This window comes from Protopterus annectens, chromosome 5.part0 (assembly GCF_019279795.1).
Source record: "Protopterus annectens isolate FY-2018-M chromosome 5.part0, PAN1.0, whole genome shotgun sequence".
Lineage (NCBI taxonomy): Eukaryota > Metazoa > Chordata > Ceratodontiformes > Protopteridae > Protopterus > Protopterus annectens.
The window spans coordinates 998,809,670-998,833,349 of NC_056735.1; the positions used below are offsets into that span (position 1 = coordinate 998,809,670).

At 44.2% G+C, this 23,680-nt stretch overlaps 1 protein-coding gene across 2 annotated transcripts in view; it reads left to right on the forward strand.

Moving 5' to 3' along the window:
- GRB7 (growth factor receptor bound protein 7) overlaps positions 1-23,680 on the forward strand; it is a 2,830,640-nt gene that overhangs the window by 1,985,502 nt on the left and 821,458 nt on the right. The gene's annotated exons all lie outside the window — the stretch shown is intronic.

Below are 23,680 nucleotides of genomic sequence, written 5' to 3' on the forward strand. Positions count from 1 at the left end.
TTTCTTCCTGTGGTGCAGGGTTTGATTCCATCAACCTTCATGTGCCTTCTGTGTGTCCCTGGTTGAGTCAATTAACCAGGCAGAACTTTTGGGGAGTTGGAAAACTAGGCTAGGTTTAAATGGTCTTGTGTACTGCATGTCTAGTAATTATCTATGAATCTAAAAATGCTTAGTGGTTGATTGGGTATGGCAGTATTGGCAGGAGTTGTATATTAAAGGCAACTCTGATTAGATACTTAAATGATGCTTGAAACCTGAAATTAATTAGATGTTCATCGTGCATGCAGCTGCAGTCATAACAGATGGGTTCTCCTGCCATCAGGCGGGTCCTCGGTCGGCCGAATTCCAAAGACTAGGTCCGGCATCGGTTGTAGTCGCTTCTTCCCTGATGTCAGTGAGACAGGGGTATAAAGGAACCAGCCGACGTCATTTTCTTCAGTCTTTCTTGCCGTGCGGTGCCCGAAGCAGAAGCAGTTCGCAAGTGCTGGTCGGCCAGCTCCTGAAATTACGAAAATTTTGAAACCAAAGTCTTCTTGAAAGCTAAGTACTCCATTGGGGAAACTTTTCTTGCCTCAGACCGATGTCAGACAAAGTTAATAATTGTATTTCATTTGGGAAGCAAATACCGCATAAGGATTTCCATTCCCTCTGTATACCTTGTTTAGGCCCAGGCCACGATGTTTCGGTCTGTCGCTTTTGTGCTACATTCAACAAACGCACCATTAAGTGTCGGGCGGAGTTCACCCAGCATTATTTTGGAAAAACATTTAACTATATTATGTCATCAGATACTCCGACTCCAGTTTTGTCTAAAAAACGCAAAGATAAGGACTGACACACGAGGTCCATGGCCTCTACCGACACCACGCCAAAGCCGACTACACGTGGTCCAGTTCTCAGCGAGGCTCCTACGCAGCCCCTGACTACCGACGACACTTAATTGGTGGTGTCTCCTGTGCCCGAGGTCACAGGCTCCTCGGCCCACACCCGACTACAGATACCAAAGCCACTCTTGGCGTTGAACCTCAAAATGTGGACAGGTCTACCTCCACCCAAGGTGTCTTCAGACCTTCCTCTTCTTTTTCCATCAAGGCTTTCACTAAGTCTAAAGCAGCCATGCATTCTAAGAGACAAGCTACACAGGGACCATCTCCAGGCCCCATGCCTAAAAAACAGATGCTTAAAATGGCTGAGGATTTAATTACTCTTATCAGGGGTTCTCAACCCCCACCGGACAAAAGGCCTAGAGTGGAGGAAGAATCCCCCTCCTCTGATCAGGGCTCCATTATTTCAGAGCACTCTGATGATCAGGAACATTCTTACTCCCATTTTGAAGACTCTGATGCAGAGGAGTCCATTCCTTCTGTATCCCCCCCCAGAGGATTACTCATTTGGGGAAACTTTGCATACCTTAAGGGAACACTTCCACTGGGAAGGCCAAGATTATTCAGATTCCAAGAAAAGGCTTAGGGAATTTCTCTTGCTACCTCAGCACATGCCTCTTGGCTATACCTCCTGTCTTGGACATCCTAGATGATGTTTACTCGGAGGCCTGCCTTAACCCGGATTCTCTGCCTCCAGCCCCAGTCAAGCCTGACAGGTACTACAGGGTTCCTGACTCACACCAATTTCTATACAAAAGCCATGCTGCTGACCCAGAAACCATCTCACAGGGCCCCAAGGGAATTAAGGCCTCCACTGCTAAAAATCCATTGCCTTCCGAGAGAGATTCCAGATCCTTAGAAAGGTGGGGAAAAAAGGTATATACCTCAGCTACCTTAACCATGAGGACCTTAAACTGTCAGTTCCATATGCTAAAATACCAACAGTTTTTGTTATCACAATTGAAAAGTAAAATGTCACAACCTGAACAACCAGACTTTAAGGAGTTGCAGGATTTTATGCATAGTGCAGAACAAGTGGGTAAGCATACCTTACAATGTGGTTTTGATGCTCTAGAGGCCTCATGTAGAGCTGCTGTTACAGGATCAGTCATATGTAGACCTGCCTGGCTCAAGGAACAAACCTTGCCTGATCATGTCAAAGCTAAATTACTAGATGCCCCTCTACAAAAGGATGTATTATTTGGTGCTAATGCTGAGGAGGTATTAAGGAAAATGGAGGAAAAGGCTAAATCAATGCAAACTGTGAAAGATTTTCTACAGGTACAACCCCCACATTTCAGTAGAAATTGGCCTTCCAAAAATTGGTCCTTTCCAGCCACGGACAGACCCCAAAGAGGTAGATACAGGCGCCTGAGGGGCAGAGGACAATCCCAAGGATCGTTTAGAGGCAGACAATGGCAAGCTCCTACACAAAAAGGTGGTGAGGATAACTCGCAGTCTTTCAGAATGCAAGCCCAATGAATTTCCCCTTTGCATGCCAAGCAAGACTCAAATGGCAGCCCCCTTAGGAGGAAAACTGGCATTATTTTCAAAAAAATGGCATATTGTCACAAAAGACAAATGGATCCTGGACATTATAAACAGAGGCTACAGATTCCATTTTCACACCCTTCCGAAAATGAGAGGCATGCCAAACCTGCCACACAATCAAAGGGCAGAGGCACAAAGGCAAATTACAGATCTCATAGTCATGAAAGCTATTCAAGAGGTACCTACGCACGAACAAGGTCAAGGTTTTTATTCCAGACTATTCCTGGTACCAAGGAAGAGAAAAGATTGGAGACCTATTTTGGACCTATCCATCCTGAACACATTTCTACTCGTACCAAAATTCAAGATGCTCACTCTACAGCAGCTTCTTCCCATGCTGGGCAAGGAGTATTGGCTGGTAACACTGGACCTCAAGGAGGCATACCTGCATGTCCCAATTAGACAAAATTGCAGAAGATACCTCAGATTTCTTGCAGGTTCAACCCATTATCAATTCTCTGCATTGCCCTTTGGCTTATCTACTGTGCCCAGAGTATTCACAAAATGCCTGGCATCAGTAATTGCATACTGCAGACTTCAAGGGATACAAATATACCCCTATTTGGACGACTGCATGATCCAAGTGGACAGCAAGCACATTCTTCTGAAACATTTGGCTTGTGTAATAATGTTGTTGAACTCTCTGGGATACACAGTCAACAAAAAGAAATCAAGGTTAATACCCTCTCGGAAGATAATTTTCCTGGGTGCCAACTTGGACACAAACACCCAGATGGCCTACCTCACACCAGAGAAGCAGGGGCAACTAACTCAATACTTCAGAACACTAGCAAATTGCACCAGGCTGACTGCAAGGAAAATCCTGCAGGCTCTGGGATTCATGGCATCTTGCATCTTACTAATCCCATGTGCAAAGCTGCATATGAGGAAACTTCAATGGTACCTGAAAAACCTATGGTCTCAACACAGCCACAGTTTGGAAACAATAATACCACTAATTCCACGTCTGCAAAAGGAATTTTTGTGGTGGGCTCAAGCATGCCAAACAAACACAGGTCTTCCATTCAGCAAGCCTCAAGCAAATCAAGTCATCACAACAGACGCCTCAGACTACGCCTGGGGGGCGCACATGACAGATCGGTGCATTCAGGGCAAATGGTCCCAAAAAGAAAAGCACCTTCACATCAATCAAAAGGAAATGCTAGCAGTAATAAATGCTATTATAGCTTTCAAAGACCTTCTGCAACCAGGTCAACTATTGATAAGAACGGACAACACCACAGTTATGTGGTACATAAACAAACAGGGAGGAACACATTCATACCCCCTATGCAGACTGGCCATGTCACTTTGGAACATGGCCATGGACTTACAAATCGAACTACAAGCACAGTACTTGCCAGGCAAGGAAAACACGCTGTCAGACAACCTAAGCAGAAATATGACAGATCCACACAAATGGAAGTTGCATCCAAAAGTTTTTACAGAAATAATCCAAGCATGGGGAAGGCCAGACATAGATCTCTTTGCCTCCCACAAAAATCACCAATTGACAAAATTCTGCTCAAGGATTTTCCATCCAAAGGCCTGGAGAGTGGATGCTCTCTCTTTCAGTTGGACATCAATGACAGTTTATGCCTTCCCACCTCTTCCTCTGCTGCCCAAAGTTCTATTGAAAACCAGAGCAGACAGACCAAAGATGATTCTCATTGCTCTAGACTGGCCAAGACAACACTGGTACCCAATCCTGAGGAGCCTGACGCATTCCCCACCATGGACCCTGCCTCTAATGCCTCTTGTCCTGACTCAGCACAGCTTCAAAACTCTTCACAGCCAGCTAAAAACACTCAATCTAGCCGCATGGAAGATTCCTTAGCATCACAACAGACCCTACTCTCCAAGGAGGTGCAGGATGTCATTTTGGAAGCCAGAAGGCCATCAACTAGAAAAGCTTACTCCACAAAATGGAAACGGTTTTGTGTCTGGAATGAGAAAAAGAGCCAGGATCCTGGAAAACTGAATTTACCTCAAATACTACAGTATCTAGCTGAGCTGCTAAGCAGTGGACTTTCATTCTCCTCCATCAAAATCCATGCCTCAGCCATTTCTGCAGAATACAACACTGATCCACCCTTATTCTCTCACCTTCTCTTAAGACAGTCCCTCAGAGGGGCTAAGAATCTAAGACCCCCAAGGAAACAACCAATACCTGCTTGGGATCTCAATTTCATTCTGGAAAAACTGACCTTGCCTCCCTTTGAGCCAGCTGCATCATCAGATTTGCAATATTTGTCCTGGAATACAGCTTTCCTTCTGGCTATTACCTCAGCTCGTACAGTTTCAGAACTACAAGCTCTCATGGCTGTGAAGCCTTTTATCATCTTCCATCAGGACAGAGTTTCCTTACGAACCAACCCGTCCTTTATGCCTAAAGTGGTATCCAGTGTAGCTTTGAATCAGGCCATACATTTACCTACCTCTTATCCTAATCCTCAAAACAAAGGGGAGAGATTACTACATTCCTTGGACACCCACAGACAACTGGGTTATTATTTGGACAGAACAAAGCCTTTCAGAAAATCAGAACAGCTCTTTGTGTCCTATGCTGTAGGAGCTCAAGGAAAGCCAATTTCCAAACAGACAATCTCAAAATGGATAGCCCACTGCATACGCTTTTGCTGTTCTTTTCATGGCAAAACTGTACCTACAGGCATCAGATCTCACTCCACAAGGGCCACAGCTACCTCTGCAGCTTTCCTCAGAGGAGTTCCTACCAAAGATATTTTGGAAGCAGCCACTTGGAGTTCTGTGCATACCTTCTCCAAGCACTACCACCTACCATTATACTCCAAAACTAGGGCAGGCTTTGCCACTGCAGTCTTGCAGGGCATCCTGGCTCCTCCTAGTTCCACCTGGTGCCTGCCACCCCTTTCTTAGCTTTGGGATTCTACCCATTTGTTATGGCTGCAGCTGTATGCACGATGAACATAGTACAGTTTTGTACCTACCATAAATGTAGATGTTTGAGTGCTAATACAGCTGCAGTCCAGGTTTCCCTCCCTCCTTCCCCTCTTGGGACAGGCCTATTGGCTAACACCTCCTCATACAACCTGATTGGGGTATTCATTTATGGTGTATTTGCTTGCAACTACTGTATTTTGATTATATTGCATTGTTTTATTACACAAATTTATGTATTGCCTTCCTTCTATGGGTACCTGACATCTGGGGCAAGAAAAACTGAAGAAAATGGCATTGGCTGGTTCCTTTATACCCCTGTCACACTGACGTCAGGGAAGAAGTGACTACAACCGACGCCGGACCTAGACTTTGGAATTCGGCCGACCGAGGACCCGCCTGACGGCAGGAGAACCCATCTGTTATGACTGCAGCTGTATTAGCACTCAAACATCTACATTTATGGTAGGTACAAAACTGTACTTTTGTGAAAGTGATAATAGTTTTCATGGGTGTTGCCAAATTTGATGGCCTTAGAACATGCCTCACTGTTAACCAAAATGTGATACAGCTTTTTGAGCCACTGTGCTGTGAACAAAAGGACTAAATTGTTGCCTTCAATCAAACTTAGTGGACAAAGGCCTAGTTGTTTGTAAGTAAAAGATATCTTGCAATGAGGTTAGTTATCTAATGTCTGAAAGTGGTGTCATTTTTTAAGGGAGGATTAAGATAATCCACATAGAAATGGAAACATTCATCATAATCTTGATAATGTTTAATGCTTGGGCGTCACTCTAAGTATCCAGTGTTTTGTATTTTTTGTAATTCAACATCGGTTAACAAATATAAACAAACCACTATACAAAGTGTGTGTCATCCCGTTTACCTTCCCTAGTGGCTGCCAGCTCCTTTGTTTAACTTTAACTGTACTATGCCATTAAACAGATTTAACAATGTCCAAGAACTAATATTTATCATGTAGTGTTAGCCAAGCACTAGGAATTAGAGTATTCAAATATTGTATATGGAATATTAAACAAGGGGAACAAAAAACAGCAATCGCCTTAAATATGGATTTGAAGTACAGTTTTCTGATTGGTAGAAAGTTTTCCCTCAACTTAAGTTTCCTTCAGAATTAATGTCTAACCATTTTCTAATCCTACTACTTTGTCTTGACTTTGTTTGTATTTATGTTCTCATACTAACCTCAACAACTTTCTGTTCAGGTCTTTTGCACCATTTCTTGTCTGCCTGTTCTCCCTTAATCTCCTATGCAGGTAAACTGGCAAGCATATATTGTATATGTGCTCAACCAGGGGTAAAAAGAAATAAAAACCTTTAAGAACCGAAGTTCTTCTTAACCCTCTCCTCCCACACAGGAATTCTGTCCACCGAACACTAAAGTTCTTTTCATTACTCCCCTCCCCATATCAGCATGCTGCCTGTTGGATGAGTTCCAAAAAACTACTTGCACCCTAAACTGAGAGTTAACACTTTTGTTTGTGAGAAAAAAAACTGAGCAAGCCTTATTCATGTCTCTGGCTAGGCATACTGACATCATGGACACACTAGTGGGTAGGGATATTGACATCATGGAAGCACTAGTGGCTAAGCACACTGGGATCATGGTCTAGGGTTACTGACATCATGAACACAACACTGGCTAGGGATACTGACATTTTTAATATTATCCAAATCTTTTGGGTTTATAATACCATGATGGGAATGGACCCCATTCCTAAGTCAAAGTACAATGAAAGTTTATGAAATTAGTATTGTTTCACTCTTTGATGTCAGCCAAAAGTGCTTTTCGCAGCACCCGCAATGTGCCCACTAATGACTCCTTCTGCAATTCCCACGGTGTTACATGAATTGGTAACATATCTAAATACGATTGTAAATTCTTTTTTATAAGACCAGTTGCTCCTACTACTATTGGAACCATCTGGGTATCTTTCTTCCACATGGCTCTCGTTTCTGCCTGCAGATCAAGGAACTGTATGACTTTGTGTCTCTCTGTACGCAAGACACTGTAGTCACTAGGTGTGGCAATTTCAATGATCAATGCTACTTTTTTCTTCTTTTCTTGGAACACTATATCCAGTTTTCTAGCATCTATCTTTTGAACTGTTGGTATTGGGTGATCCCATGTGATGTAAACATCATCATTTTCTATGATTCTTTGTGGCTCATGTTTCCAGTGTTTTTCAGCCACTTCAATACCATAATGTTTGCACAATCTCCAGTGTAACAGTCTCGCCACATTATTATGCCTTTCAGTATACAGTTCCTCTGCCATTAGTGCATCGCAACCAGCAACAAGGTGTGTGACTGTTTCCAATTCGGTTTTACAAAACCTACATATGTCTGTTTCTCCCACATGTTCAATGAACTTTGTAAACCAGGGTGTACGTAGCCCACTATCATGGGCTCCCAATATTAACCTTTCATCTCTTGGTTTGAATTTGCTTCTCCTTAACCATTCCTGTGTTCGTTCTTGATCAACATGAGACTCTTCCAGAAGTTTTCTATACTTGCAACTATATTTATGTTTTTTCCAGATTTCTTGCCTTCTCATCTGGTCCTTCACCTTGTATTCTTTCCTTTGTTTTTTAGCACATTCAGTTGCCTCCTGGTTTTTATCCACTTCTGGTTTGATTTCCATTCCTGCTTGATGTCGATATGCTTCTGCTAAATTAAGCAGAGATGTCATCTTAGATTCATTCTCCTCATGTTTCAAAACTTTCACTACATTTCTTGTGAGGTCAGTAGATATGTGTGGAGTCCCATGATTGCAGATCTATACATGTAATCAATTTCAAGGAGGCCCATCCTTCCTTCAGAACGGGGAATATATAATCTTGGTATACACTGATTTTTATAAATCATTTGGTGAGCATGAAGCATCCTTCTTGTTTTAATATCCAATCTGTCCAACACTTTTTGGGGCCAGTCAATCACTCCAGAACTATAAGTTAGGACAGGAAGAGCAAATTGATTTATGGCTTGGATCTTGTTCCTAGATGTCAATGCTATTTTCAGGATTAAATCTTCTAAAGTACTCCTTACTGAGCTTTATTCACATTTGTTCATGTTTTATTGCTGATCCTTCATCAGTTCCTAAGTATTTATACACCCCCCTCTTGCTCATGTTCTTTTATATCACATTCTTGTCCCAAATTTATGTTTTCCTGGTACTACAGTTTTCCTTTTTTAAAGGTTACTTTTGCACATTTGTCAAGACCAAATGACATTCCAGTATCATCTGAAAAAGTTTTGACAACCTGCAGCTGTGCTTTCAGTTCCTCATCTGACAAGCTATATAGTTTTAAATCATTGACAAAGAGAAGATGAGACGTCATTAGAATTTGTTGTTTTCTAGAAGCCAAATTGTAGCCATGGCCTAAGCTGTTACGTAAACAGCTTAATGGATTAATGGCAAGGCAGAATAGCAATGATGACAGAGAGTCACCTTGGAATATCTCCCTTTGAATTTTTATCCCTGGGATAATAATCTGTCATTTATCATGGCTTAATTGCAAAGTGGTCTGCCACTGTTTCATGGTTACTGTAATGTAGTCAGTCAGTGTAGGTTGTATCTTATACATTTTTATGCACTCTTTTGTCCATGAGTGCGGGATACTATCAAATGATTTTTTTGTATTCAATCTATGCCATACTTAGATTCTTCTCCTTACAGTTCTCCAATATAATTTTGTTTAACAACAAATGATCCTTTGTTCCACATGACTTTCTTTTATTGCCCTTTTGTTCTACTGCCATAATTGAGTTTTCTTCTAAATGACTATAAACTCTGTCTGCATCAATTCCCATGTATAGTTTATACACCATTGGAAAACAAGTTATTGGTCTATAATTAAGGTAGCTTGCAGGTTCACTCTTAAGTAAGAGCATTGTTTTTCCTGTTAACCAGTGTGGTGTCTGTTCAGGGTGCGCATATAAATAATTCTTACTCATGGCTAAATCCTCGTGCGAAGATGTTACTACTTTTAACCAAAAGTTAGGTACTGCATCTGAGCCTGGGGCTTTCCAGTTAGAGGCTTTTCTTAACTTTGTTTCAGTCTCTCTGGCTGTTATTTCATCCCATTTCATATCCTGTACCTTTAAACTTCTTATTCTTTCCTTTACTTCTTCTGTCCATTTAGTGTCTTTGTTATGTTCCACAGGATCTTCATAGATACTTCTTCAAAATGTATCTACTTCCTCTTCTTTGGTGGTCTTTCAATTCCTTTTACCTTATTTCCCAATTCTCTATAAAACTTTTTTGGGTCATCAATAAATTGCTTATTTTGTGCTTTTCCCTTACATCTATCTTCGTATCTTCTAAGTCTTTCCACCTGTTTTGAAATTTTTAGTTTGTTATCTCCAGTAGTGCATAATAAATCCTGGTGTGTTCTAATACTGCGCATTGCTTTTATCATATGTATTTTTCGTAGTGTTTTTGCTGATCTATTCCCTCTTCTATAATCTTGTAACTATGATACTTCTTGTCTTAGATGCTTTGTATTTTTCTCTATTCGATATTTCCATGATGGTATTCACGTTCGTCCCCTCTTTTCCCTCACTACCCTGTGTTCCTGTGGTAGAAATTTATCAGTTATTAATTTAGCAGCACAGTAATATATTCTGTTTACTTCTGTTATATTACATGAATCTCTATGGACAGTCCTAATTACTGTGTTCATTTGTTTTATCAATATTCTGACTTTTGGGGTTTTATTAACCTTCTGCAGTCCATTTCTCTCATTGATCTTGATGTATCTGTCTTTGTCTATTAAGTCAAGCAACTCTTCTCTTAACTCATTTTCTTCCATACTGTTTTCTGTTTCCTGTGGGTATTCTATAGAAAGTTCTATAACATCTTCCTGTGACACATTTTCTTCAGTTTCATCCTGTGTCATCTGTTGACGTTCTTCGTGTTTCACTATTGCAACCGTCACACTTGGGTTATCCTGCTAGGGGTAGCCCTCAGTCGGCCCGAATACCAGAGGCTTAGTATTTCTGTGTCAGTTGCTGTTGCTTCAGTACTGATGTCAGGTCATCAGAGGTATAAAAACAGGCAGCCGACACCATTACATCTGTCTTTCTTGCAAGGAACCCGAAGCATAAGCGGTTTGCACGAGTGCCGGTCGGCAGCTACCTGAGTTTTCGTTTCCGAAACTGAGTCATCTTGAAGTCTTCTAAAGCTAAGTACCCTGTTGGGGATCCTTTTTCTTGCTCTAACCGATGTCAAAAAAAGTTAACAAATGTCTCGCCTGTGGAAAGTAAATACCACACCGAGATTTCCATTCTTACTGTGTCACCTGTTTAGGCCCAGACCACAACTTACCTTGCTGTCAGTTTTGTGCTTTGTTCAAAGCCCGAACTATTCATCGTTGGGGCCTTATTGTAGCTAAATACTTTCATTCTCGATCTCTGTATTCTGAAATGGCTTCTGTAAGCCATACAACAGCTGATCTTCCAAAAATACATAAGGATAAAGACAGAGACAGACCGCACTGGTCCAAAACTGCTGACGACTCTTCCGTTAAGCAAGTCACCAGTTTGCTGGTACTCAGTGAGGCGCTTTCACAGCCTCTGATGCCCGCTTTGATAGATTTGCAGGCCGCTACCGAGACCTGTTCGGAGTCCGATATGCCGCAAGACTCTTCTTTGACTATCGAAGCTATGGATGTCTCTACCTTGGATGGGTCTGGAGCCGCTGTGCAGGCACCAGCTTCTGAGGAAGCTATTCACACTACCGATATTCAACACAAACCGACGACTTCTTTCACGTCTTCAGTTCTTTCGAAAACTACTGAGTTTCTAAGGCAAGAGTACGAGCTACGCCTAAAAAATGACGACACAATCTCAACCGCCTGCTTCCTTACCACAATCTCAGATGCTTAAAATGGCAGAAGACCTGATCATGTTGATTAGGGGAAGCCAGCCTTCCCCTGCTAAAAGAAAAAGAGACTCTCCCCCAGCAGCTTTATCTGACCAAGAGTCTGACGAATCTGAGGTTTCTGAATATGAAGACATGCCCTTGTCTGCCTATGAGGATTCAGATGCAGAGGAATCCATTCCTTCTGCCTCCCCTCCAGAGGAATTTTCTTTTGGTGAAACCCTACATACTTTGAGAGAGCATTTCCACTGGGAATGCCAGGATTATCCTCAGTCCAAAAAGAGACTCAGGGAATTTTTAGATCTACCACAGCACAGACCCTTAGCTATCCCTCCTGCTGTGGATCTTGTGGATGATGTCTTTATGGAATCCAGTGCAACTCCTGATACTTTACCCCCTGCTCCAAGGAAACCTGACAGGTACTACAGAGTCTCTGACTCGCACAAATTTCTCTTCAGAAATCCTACTGCTGACCCAGGGGTAGTCTCCCAAGGACCTAAAGGAATAAAAGCAACTACAGCTAAGAATCCCACCCCCTTGGACAGGGATTCCCGAGCTTTAGACAGATGGGGTAAAAAAGTATTCACCTCTGCAACTCTCGCCATTAGGGCATTAAACGGTCAGTTCCACATGCTGAAATACCAGCAACATACTATGGAACTTATTAAGCAAAAGTTATCTATCTTTCCTGACTGTGCAGAAAATAAAGAATTACAGGAGCTTATGCATTCTGCAAGCCAAGTCAGTAAGCATACCCTGCAATGTGGGTTTGATGCCCTAGAAGCATCTTGCAGGGCAGCATTCATAGGGTCTGTACTTAGAAGGCCTGCCTGGCTTAAGGAGCAGACCTTGCCAGACTATGTCAAATCAAAATTATTGGACACTCCTCTGAACAAGGACAATCTGTTTGGCACCAAAGCAGAAGAGGTTTTAAAAAAGATGGAAGAAAAGGCTAAGTCTATGCAGACAGTCAAAGATTTTTTGCAAATGCAACCTCCAAGATTTAGTAGGCATTGCCCCTTAAAACATTGGTCCTTTCCAGCACCCTGAAGGACATCTCAAACTACACCCAGGAGAAACAGACCCCCCCCCCAGATTACAGTCTCAGGGTATGCAGAGATCTAAGCAATGGAGTACCTCCACTTCTAAAGCAGGGAGTGCTAAGCCACCCCCTTACGGAAATAATTCACAGTGACATTTCAACTCCACCCCTCACCTCTGCCCAGTTGCTCGTGCCTCTAGGAGGAAAACTTGCCCACCATGCAAAAAACTGGACCTCCATCACCGACAATTGATGGGTCCTCAACATAGTATCCCAGGGGTAAAAATTTTATTTCCACATGCTGCCAGCCCCAAAAGGGTTCCCAGATCTTTCTCCAAACCAGTGGGCAGAGGCACAAAACCAAGTTCAGTCCCTGCTTTCCATAAAGGCAATTCAGCCTGTTCCTGCAAAACAGATAAGCCAAGGTTATTATTCCAGACTTTTCCTGGTACACAGAAAGGAGGGCACTTGGTGCCCAGTCTTAGGTCTATCCCTTCTAAACACCTTCCTGTTGGTACCAAAATTCAAAATGTTCACCCTACAGCAGCTTCTCTCTATGCTGTCCAAAGACACCTGGTTAGCCACCCTAGACCTAAAGGAGGCCTATCTGCACATCCCAATAAGGGACTCCTGCAGGAAATATCTATGTTTCAGGGCAGGATCTATGCATTATCAGTTCTCTGCACTTCCCTTTGGCTTAGCCATTGCTCCCAGAGTTTTCACAAAATGTCTGGCTTCAGCCATTGCCTGTTGCGACAGAGAAATATTCAAATTTACCCCTATTTCAGCAATTGCCTAATTCAGGCAGACAGTCAGAAAAAGCTGTTACAGCACCTGACATTTGTAAGGGACCTTCTAACTTCCCTGGGGTACACTATCAATGAAAAGAAATCCAAACTAGTCCCCAGTCAAAAAATTTTATTCCTGGGAGCAAGCTTGGGCACAGCATCCCAGATGGCATTCCTTACTCCAGAAAAACAAGCGTATCTGACAGGCTGCTTCACTCAAATGGCCATCAGAACTCAGCTATTTGCAAGGAAAATCCTGCAGGCTCTAGGGTTCATGGCCTCCTGCATTCTACTAATTCCATATGCCATACTGCATATGAGGAAACTTCAGTGGTACTTAAAGTCTTTGGTGCCAACATTCTTAGGACCTGGAAACAATCATACCTATGATACCTTGTCTAAGGAAAGAGTTCCTTTGGTGGGCAGCAGCATGCAACCACAACAAGGGGCTTCCCTTTACACAACCCCACACCACCCAGACTCTAACCACAGACTCATCAGATTATGCCTGGGGTGCACATCTGGATGGCAGGTGCATTCAGGTCCACTGGAGCCCAAATCAAATTCATCTGCACATCAACCAAAAAGAGATGCTAGCAGTTCAGTATGCTCTGACAGCTTTCAGATCCCTACTCTCTCCAGGGCCCTTACTAATCAAAACCGACAGCACCACAGTGATGTGGTACATAAATAAGCAGGGGGGAGCCCACTCTTACCCACTCTGCAGGCTAGCCATGACCCTGTGGAACACGGCCTCAGCTATGCATATTCACCTTCAAGCTCAAGTCCTGCCATGCAAACAAAACTCTCAGGCAGACAACTTAAGCAGAAATCTCCTAGACTCACTCGAGTGGCAATTAAACCACAACACCTTCAGCCTTGTGACTCAGAAATGGGGCACTCTGAAGGTGGACATATTTGCCTCCCCCTACAACCACCAGCTCAGCAAATTCTGCACCAGGGTACCTTACAGCAAGGCCTGGAAAGTGGATGCCCTATCTTTTCAGTGGGCAAACCTCTCAATCTATGCATTTCCCCCTCTACCTCTTCTTACAAGAGTATTACTCAAGATAAGGGAGGAAAAAGCAAGGGCAATACTGATTGCCCCAGACTAGCCACGCCAACACTGGTACCCACTACTGTGCAGTCTGTCACCATTGCCTCCAATGCACCTACCCCAAATCCATACTCTCCTGACTCAGCAGGAGGGACAGTTCGTGGATCCACAGTTACAGACCCTGAACCTTGGAGCCTGGCTTATCCCTTGACTTCTCCTCAAGTGGCCAGCCTAAGCAAGCAGGTACTGGATGTCATACGTGAAGCCAGATGACCCAGTACAAGGAAATCCTATGCTGACAAGTTGGAAAGGTATTGTTTCTGGATTCACACTAAAGGAATGGATACAGCACAGCCCTCCTTGCCTGTCATCCTGGATTACCTAGCAGATCTACTCCACAGAGGCCTATCCTTCTCTTCCATTAAGATCCATGCCTCTGCCATCTCTGCTCATTACAGCACTGAGCCACCTCTCTACTCTCACTGTCTCATCAAGCAGATGTCCTTCAAGAATGCAACTGCAGTCATAACATATGGGTTGTCCTGCCTCAGGCAGCCCTCGGTCGGCCTGATTCCAAAGTCTGGGTCCGACGTCGGCTGATGTCGCATTTCTCTCCGACGTCAGAGCGGCTGGAGTATATAAGCATCAGCCGACGCCATCTTCTTCAGTCTTTCTTGCCGCGCGGTGCCCGAAGCAGAAGCAGTTCGCAAGTGCCGGTCGGTCAGCTCCTGTATTCTTCAAAACCAAGTCATCAAAAAAGCTAAGTACCCCGTTGGGGACCTTTTCTTGCCTCAGCCGATGTCAGAAATTACTGAAAAAGTAGATAATTGTTTGTCTTGTGGTAAACAAATACCTCATAAGGATTTCCACTCTTACTGCCTCCCTTGCCTTGGCCCAGACCACAACGTCACGGCCTGTGCCACCTGTGCTCGCTTCAACAAGCACACACTCAGGCGCCGGGCGGAGTTCGCTGAAGACTTTTTCGGCAAAAAATTTGATTATACAATGCCGTCGGAACAACCGACAATGCAGACTCCTAAGAAACGAAAAGACCGGGACCGACATCCTCGGCCCGCGTCTTCAACCGACACCACGCCAAAACTAACTGCGAGTGCTCTGGTTCCCTCTGAGGCGGTTATTCCACCGCTCCGAACCGAAGACACCGCATTACCGATACCTCCGATACCGGAGGCCACTCCGTCGCCAGTTATTGATCTTCCTCCGGATACCGAAACCGAGGAAATGCCCGAGACCATTGCTGTTGATAAGGTAACTCCTGCACGTGGAGCGGCTAGGCCTCCCATGTCCATGTCTATCAAGGCCTACACACGTGCCAAGGCAGCCAGCAAGTCCAAACATCTTACTGCTAAAAACTTACCTCAGACTACTCCTGAAACTCAGATCATGTCCATGGCCGCAGATTTAATTTCTCTGATCAGAGGCTCCCAGGCCCATCCTGAGAGGGGATCCCAGCCTCCTCCTGAAAAGAGGCCCAGGGTTGAACCCCCTGACCCTCTGCCCTCAGATGAAGATTCTGAGGACTCTGTTCCCTCTGAAAGCCAGGAATAGCCCTTCCAGACCTATGAGGATTCAGATGCAGAGGACTTCATTCCCTCGGCCTCCCCTCCTGAGGATATTTCTTTTGGGGAAGTTCTGCATTCCATGAGGGAACATTTTAAGTGGCAAGGCCAGGAATTTTCTGATTCCAGAAAGCGCCTTCGAACCTTCCTCAAAAAGCCTCAACACAGACCCTTAGCTATACCTCCTGTGCTTGATGTTTTGGATGATTTATACTCTGACTCCAGTGTTACCCCTGATGCTCTTCCTCCTGCTCCTGTCAAGCCTGTCAGATACTATAGGGTTCCAGAAACCCATTCTCATTTATTTAGGGCCCATGCTGTGGATTTAGAAACAATTTCCCAGGGGCCTAAAGGGGTTTCAGCTACCACATCCAAAAATCCTTTGCCTTCCGACAGGGAAGCAAGGTCCTTAGAGAGATGGGGGAAGAAGGTCTACACCTCCACTACTTTATCTATGAGAGCTCTCAATTGTCTCTTTCACATGTTTCAATATCAGGATTTCCTGTTAGATGATTTACAGAAAAGTTTGGCATCTCCTGAATCTTTAGCTAGGAAGTCTTTGCAGGAGGCTGTGCATAATTCTCAGCAAGTTAGCAATCATTTTTTGCAGTGTGGATATGATGCATTGGAGGCTTCATGTAGGGCAGCTATGACAGGGGCGGTCATTCGTAGACATGCATGGCTAAAAGAACAACCTTTACCAGATCATGTTAAGGCAAAACTTCTTGATGCACCCTTGGAAAAGAACAAGCTTTTTGGTGCTAATGCTAAAGATGTGTTAAAGTCCATTGAGGAAAAAGCTAAGTCAGTACAGACAGTCAAAGATTTCCTCCAGGTTCAGCCACCCAGATTCAGTAGGAACTGGCCTTCTAAAAACTGGTCCTTTCCTAATCCTGAAAGATTTCAAAGGGGTAAAAACAGGCATGCCCGAGGAAGAGGGCAATACAGAGGATCCTACAGGGGACGACAATGGCAACCAGCAAACCAAAGAAGTGACACAGGGGTTCTCCTGCCCCGCAGGGACAAGCTCAATGACTTTCCTCTACTTCCGCTGACCAAGGAGCAAACAGAAGCTCCTTTGGGCGGAAATTTATCTCTGTTTTCAAGAAATTGGCACAAACTGACAAAAGACAAATGGATACTGGACATTATAGACCACGGTTACAGGTTCCACTTTCATACCTTGCCAAGAAAACAAGGCATGCCAAACCTTCCACAAAATCAGAGGGCAGAGGCTATCAAGCAAATTTCTCTGCTTGCTCAGATCAAAGCAATAGAAAAAGTTCCACAACAAGAACAAGGTCAGGGGTTTTATTCAAGACTGTTCCTTGTTCCAAGAAAAGAAACTCAATGGAGACCAATACTGGACTTGTCCGCTCTAAACACTTTTCTCATAGTACCAAAGTTCAAAATGCTGACTTTACAGCAACTCCTTCCCATGCTGGGCAAGGGGTCTTGGCTGATTACTCTGGACCTCAAGGAGGCATACCTGCATGTCCCTATCAGACACAGCTGCAGAAGATACCTCAGATTTCTTGCAGGGCCAGAGCATTATCAATTCTCAGCATTGCCATTTGGCTTATCTACTGCGCCCAGAGTATTCACGAAATGCCTGGCATCAGTAATTGCTCATTGCAGGCTCCAGGGGATTCAAATCTACCCGTACCTGGACGATTGCCTCATACAAGCGGACAACAAACTAACCTTGACAAAAAACTTGGAATATGTCATACACTTGCTACAGGCTCTGGGATACACAGTCAACTTTCAAAAGTCAAGACTTCAGCCATCCCAGCAAATAACCTTCTTAGGAGCCAAACTAGACACAGCCTCTCAAATGGCTTACCTGACAGAAGACAAGCAAAAGAAGTTAACTCATTACTTCAACAGTTTAGCAAAGCTCACCCAGATGACTGCAAGGAGTTTCCTACAGGCCCTGGGTTACATGGCATCCTGCATTCTCTTGGTCCCACTAGCAAGACTACACATGAGAAAGCTTCAATGGTACTTAAAAAGCTTATGGTCTCAACACAGCAACAACCTAGAAGCAATTATTCCACTCATTCCATGTCTACAAAAGGAATTTCTATGGTGGGCCACAGTAAGCCAGTTAAACACAGGCATGTCGTTTAAAAAACCTCAGATAACAGACAATGATCACAGATGCCTCAGACCTTGGATGGGGGACGCACATGGAAGGCAGATGTATTCAAGGACAATGGTCCCCAAAGGAAACGCATCTGCATATCAACCAAAAAGAAATGCTAGCAGTAATGCATGCCATCGAGGAATTTGGACAACAACTTCAACAAGGCCACCTACTAATACGGACAGACAACACCACTGTGATGTGGTACATAAACAAGCAGGGGGGCACTCATTCTTACCCCCTTTGCAGACTGACAATGAATCTGGGAAAATCACTGGGTCTAAACATACAGCTACAATCCCAGTTTGTTCCAGGCAAAGACAATGTTCTGGCGGACAGTCTAAGCAGGAATTTCCTGGACCCCCATGAATGGAGGCTACATCCAGACATCTTTTTACGACTCACCTCGAGATGGGGCAGGCCGGACGTGGACCTATTTGCCTCCCACCTCAATCATCACTTACAAAAGTTCTGCTCAAGGACATATCATCCACAAGCATGGAAAGTAGATGCCCTCTCATTCAACTGGAACTCCCTAATAATTTATGCATTTCCACCCCTGCCACTGATGACCACAGTGTTATTAAAGATCAAGGCAGAGCCACCGAAGGGGATCCTAATAGCTCCAGACTGGCCAAGACAACACTGGTACCCACTACTATGGAGCATATGTCACAACAAAATGTGGGCCCTTCCACAATGGCCTCAACTTTTGACTCAACACAACTTCAGGACTATTCATCCCAACATCCAGACTCTACAGCTAACAGCTTGGGAAATCCCATAAATAACCTCAATTTACCTCTCTCCAAGGAAGTTCAGCGGATACTAACAGAAGCCCGCAGACCATCCACCAGAAAGGCTTACTCAGCCAAATGGAAGAGATTCAGCATTTGGAATACCAACAAGGGTCATGATGCATCACTTTTGAGCATCCCTCTCATTCTGGAATACTTGGCAGATATGTTACATAACGGGCTCTCATACTCTTCCATAAAAATACATGCTTCAGCTATCTCAGCCAGATACAACACTGATCCACCTGTGTTTTCACATCCTTTGCTAAGGCAATTTCTTAGAGGAATCAAGAATATAAAGCCCCCAAGAAAGGCACCAGTACCAGCTTGGGACCTCAATTTTGTCCTAGAAAAAATTTACTTTACCTCCCTTTGAGCCAGCAGCTTCTGTGGAGTTACAATTTCTTTCCTGGAAGACAGCTTTCCTGCTGGCCATAACCTCAGCAAGAAGGGTTTCGGAATTACAGGCCTTAATGGCAATACCACCGTTCATAACTTTTCACAGAGACAGGGTCTCTCTACGAACCAACCCTACTTTTCTGCCAAAAGTGGTATCCAGGGTTTCTTTAAATCAAGCAATTCACCTGCCTACTTTCTTTCCCAATCCTGAGAACAAAGGGGAAAGACTGTTACATACCTTGGGCATACACAGACAACTTCGCTACTACCTAGACAGAACCAAGACCAGTAGGAAGTCTGATCAGCTTTTTGTAGCTTACGCCCCTGGAATACAAGGAAAAGCAATTTCCAAACAGACAATTTCAAAATGGATTGGACATTGCATCAGATTCTGTTATTCCTTCCATGGAAAGAGTGTGCCAGCCAATGTCAGACCACACTCCACCAGAGCTACAGCCACCTCTACAGCTTTTTAAGAGGGGTGCCTACAAAAGACATTCTAGAAGCTGCTACATGGAGCTCCGTGCATACATTTTCCAAACACTACAACCTCCCTTTATATTCCAGATCCAGAGCAGGTTTTGCTTCGGCAGTCCTGCAGGGATTGATAGCTACACCATCCTTTTCCTAGAGCATACCACCTCCCCCAGCTAAGCTATGGTATTCAACCCATATGTTATGACTGCAGTTGCATTCTTGAAGGACATAGTACAGTTTTGTACCTACCATAAATGTAGATGTCCGATAGATACGCAACTGCAGTCGGATTTTCCCTCCCTCCTTCCCCTCTATGCCTTGGGTCCACTCCTATCCCTATTATCCTTAGCTGGGGATATCTGTTATGGTGTATCTGTTTATTGCTTATTTATTGTCTGGAAACCTATTTTTGTCTTCCAATTTGATTACAGCCTTCATTGGAGGGCACCTGGCATCTGGGGCAAGAAACACTGAAGAAGATGGTGTCGGCTGATGCTTATATACTCCAGCCGCTCTGACGTCGGAGAGAAATGCGACATCAACCGACGTCGGACCCAGACTTTGGAATCCGGCCGACCGAGGGCTGCCTGAGGCAGGACAACCTATATGTTATGACTGCAGTTGCATATCTATCGGACATCTACATTTATGGTAGGTACAAAACTGTACTTTCCTGAGAGGGGCTAACAACTTAAGGCCACCAAGAAGAGTCCCCACCCCTGCTTGGGACCTTAACTTTGTATTGGAAAATCTCACGGTACTCCCCTTTGAGCCTGCAGCATCAGCAGAGTTAAAATTCCTCTCTTGGAAAAAGCCTTGCTTCTGGCTAACACATCAACTAGAAGAGTGTCTGAGCTACAAGCACTTAGGGGTGTGGAACCCTTCATTATTTTTCATGCTGACAGGGTCTCCCTCAGGACTAACCCAACTTTCATGCCTAAAGTGGTGTCCAGTGTGGCTCTCAACCAGTCTATCCATTTGGCCACCTTTTTCCCTAATCCTCAAAGGGGGATAGAATCCTGCACTCGTTAGATGTGCACAAATAGCTCAGATTCTACCTTGATAGGACTAAGCCCTTTAGAAAATCTGACCAGTTGCTAGTCAGCTTTGCACCAGGGGCAGAGGGCAAGCCCATATCAAAACAAACCATTTCCAAATGGATAGCACACTGTATCCATTTCTGTTACAAACACCATGGGAAACCACCCCCACAGGGGCTAAGAACACATTCCACTAGGGCAATTTCAACCTCTGCAGCCTTTCTCAGAGGGGTACCTACCAGGAACATCCTGGAAGCTGCTACTTGGAGTTCTGTTCATACCTTCACCAAGCATTATCACCTGCCTATCTTTTCCAAATCCAGGGTGGGTTTTGCAACAGCAGTCCTGCAGGGCATACTAGCCAGCCCCAACTCTTCTTGACTGCCTCCACCCATTCTTCAGTTTTGGGAATCAACCCAAGTGTGATGACTGCAACAGTGAAACACAAAGAACATAGTACAGTTGTGTAGACTTACCATAAATGTAGATGTTTGAGTGTATTCACTGTTGCAGTCCTGGTTTCCCACCCTCCAGCCCCCTTGTATCTCTCTCTCTTTCTCTCTCTCTCTTCCATACTCCTTACAAGACTATTGGTATTTTTTACTGGTGGTGTTTTTCCAACATAACTTAGCTCCCTATTTGGGGGCTCCTGACATTTGGGCCAAGGAAAACTGATGTAATGGCATCGTCTGCCTGTTTTTATACCTCTAATGACCTGACATCAGTACAGAAGCGACAGCAACCGATGCAGAAATACTAAGCCTCTGGTATGTGGGCCGACTGAGGCCTACCACTGGCAGGATAACCCAAGTGTGATGGCTGAAACAGTGAATACACTCGAACATCTACATTTATGATAAGTGTACATAACTGTACTTTCTGTCATATGGGAACTCACTGGCCTATCACTCCTCAACATTGACTGCATCAGAGTTTCCACAGTTTCCTGTTCCTTTCCTTGCTGTTTAGCTTCAATTTAACATTTATACTGGTTTCCTGTGGAAGGCTCCAAAATATTTTGATATGGCACCTGACCAATTGCTTCCTGTTCCACTGTTTTCCCCTTAATTTGGATATCCATTGCTTAATCCTGTCGTGGTGCTTTCTGTATTCGATTTACTACACTGAATCTTTCTCTTTGCAACTGTTCCATTACCTCAATTTCTATTTCTTTGAATTCTCCGATGTTCATCGTGTTTCACTGTTGTAGTCATTACACTTGGGTTATCCTGCTGGCAGGCTACCCACAGTCGGCCTGAATTCCAAAGTCCTGGTCCGGCATCGGTTGCTGTCGCCTCTTCCCTGATGTCAGTGCACCAGGGGTATAAAAGATGCAGCCAACGCCATTTTCTCCCAGTCTTTCTTGCCGTGCAGTGCCCGAAGCAAAAGCAGTTCGCAAGTGCCGGTCAGCCGACTCCTGAGATTTTCAAAATCGAATTTCAGATCCGAAGTCCTCAATAAAGCTAAGTACCCCATTGGGGAAACTTTTTTCTTGCTCCAGACCGATGTCAGAAAAAGGTAACAATTGTATTTCTTGTGGGAAAGAAAAAGCAAATACCTCATAAGGATTTCCACTCTTGTCAGTTTTGTGTTAGATTTAACCAACGCACTCTTAAGCGTCGGTACGATTTTGCTTTTCATTATTTTGGCAGAAGGTATAACTACATAATGCCGTCGGAACAACCGACGGCTGGAATTCATAAAAAACACAAGGATAAAGACAAGGACAAGCATCCGAGGTCCAAAACCGACGACAAAGCCTCTTCTATGCTAGTTGCCGGTTCGCCGGTGCTAAGTGAGGCGCTTTCGCTGGCCCTGACTCTCACTATCTCAGAGCCACAGGCTGCCACCGACTCCCACATGGAGACAGCTAGGCCTCTGATTACTCAAGGTATTGGCCCTTCGGAAATTAATCCCTCAGATGGGTCCGGAGCCGCTGAGCAGGCATCGGCTTCTGAGGGTGTCTTCAGACCTACACAACTTTATGTAAAGCCTACTTCAGCATCCAAGACAAAGTCTAAAACAATTTTAAAGACAAGGAAACCAGTACAGCATTCTCCAGGACAGGCTTCTATGCCTAAGAAACAGATGCTCAAAATGGCCGAAGACCTAATTACTTTGATCAGGGGTTCCCATCCCCCTCCTGATAAGAGGCCTAGGCAAGACACTGAATATGATTTGTCTGATCAGGTTTACATTTCCTCTGATTCCTTTTCTGATCAGGGGTATTCTGTTCCTCCCTATGAGGATTCTGATGCTGAAGATTCTATTCCTTCAGCTTCTCCTCCTGAGGACTATATTCTTTTGGGGAAACCCTGCATACCACGAGGGAGCATTTCCATTGGGAGAGCCAGGATTATTCCGATTCTAAGAAAAGACTTAGAGACTTTCTTTTACTCCCTCAGCACAGACCTCTTGCAATTCCCCCTGTTCTAGACATAGTAGATGATGTTTTTTCAGAGTCCAGCCTGTCTCCAGACTCTTTACCTCCTGCCCCTGTTAAGCCGGACAGATACTACAGGGTCCCAGACTCCCATAAATTCCTTTACAAAAACCCTGCTGCTGACCCAGAAACTATCTCACAGGGTCCCAAAGGGGTGAAGGCTGCTTCTGCCAAAAACCCTGTCCCTTCGGACAGAGATTCTAGGGTTTTGGACAGATGGGGGAAAAAGTTTACACTTCTGCTGCCTTGGCTGTAAGGGCTTTAAATTGTCAGTTTCATATGCTCAAATATCAGCAATACTTAATGTCTTTGTTAAAACAAAAAATGTTGACAAATTCTAAATGTTCTGAGAACAAAGATTTGTAGGATTTATTGCATGCAACTGAACAAGTGGGAAAACATACTTTGCAATGTGGCTATGACTCACTGGAGGCCTTGTGCATAAGCTTACCATACGTCTGGTTTTCCCCGGACATGTCCTCTTTTTGTGCTCCTGTCCGGGCGGTTTTTTAAACTTCCGAGATTTGTCCGGGTTTTACAATCCCAAGTCAGACTTCAAATCTACGCATGCGCGGAAGGTAGAAGAGCTTGCGAGAGTTGCGAGAGTGGCGAGACTGTGTTGTTTGCGCGGGAAGAAGCAGGACTGTAT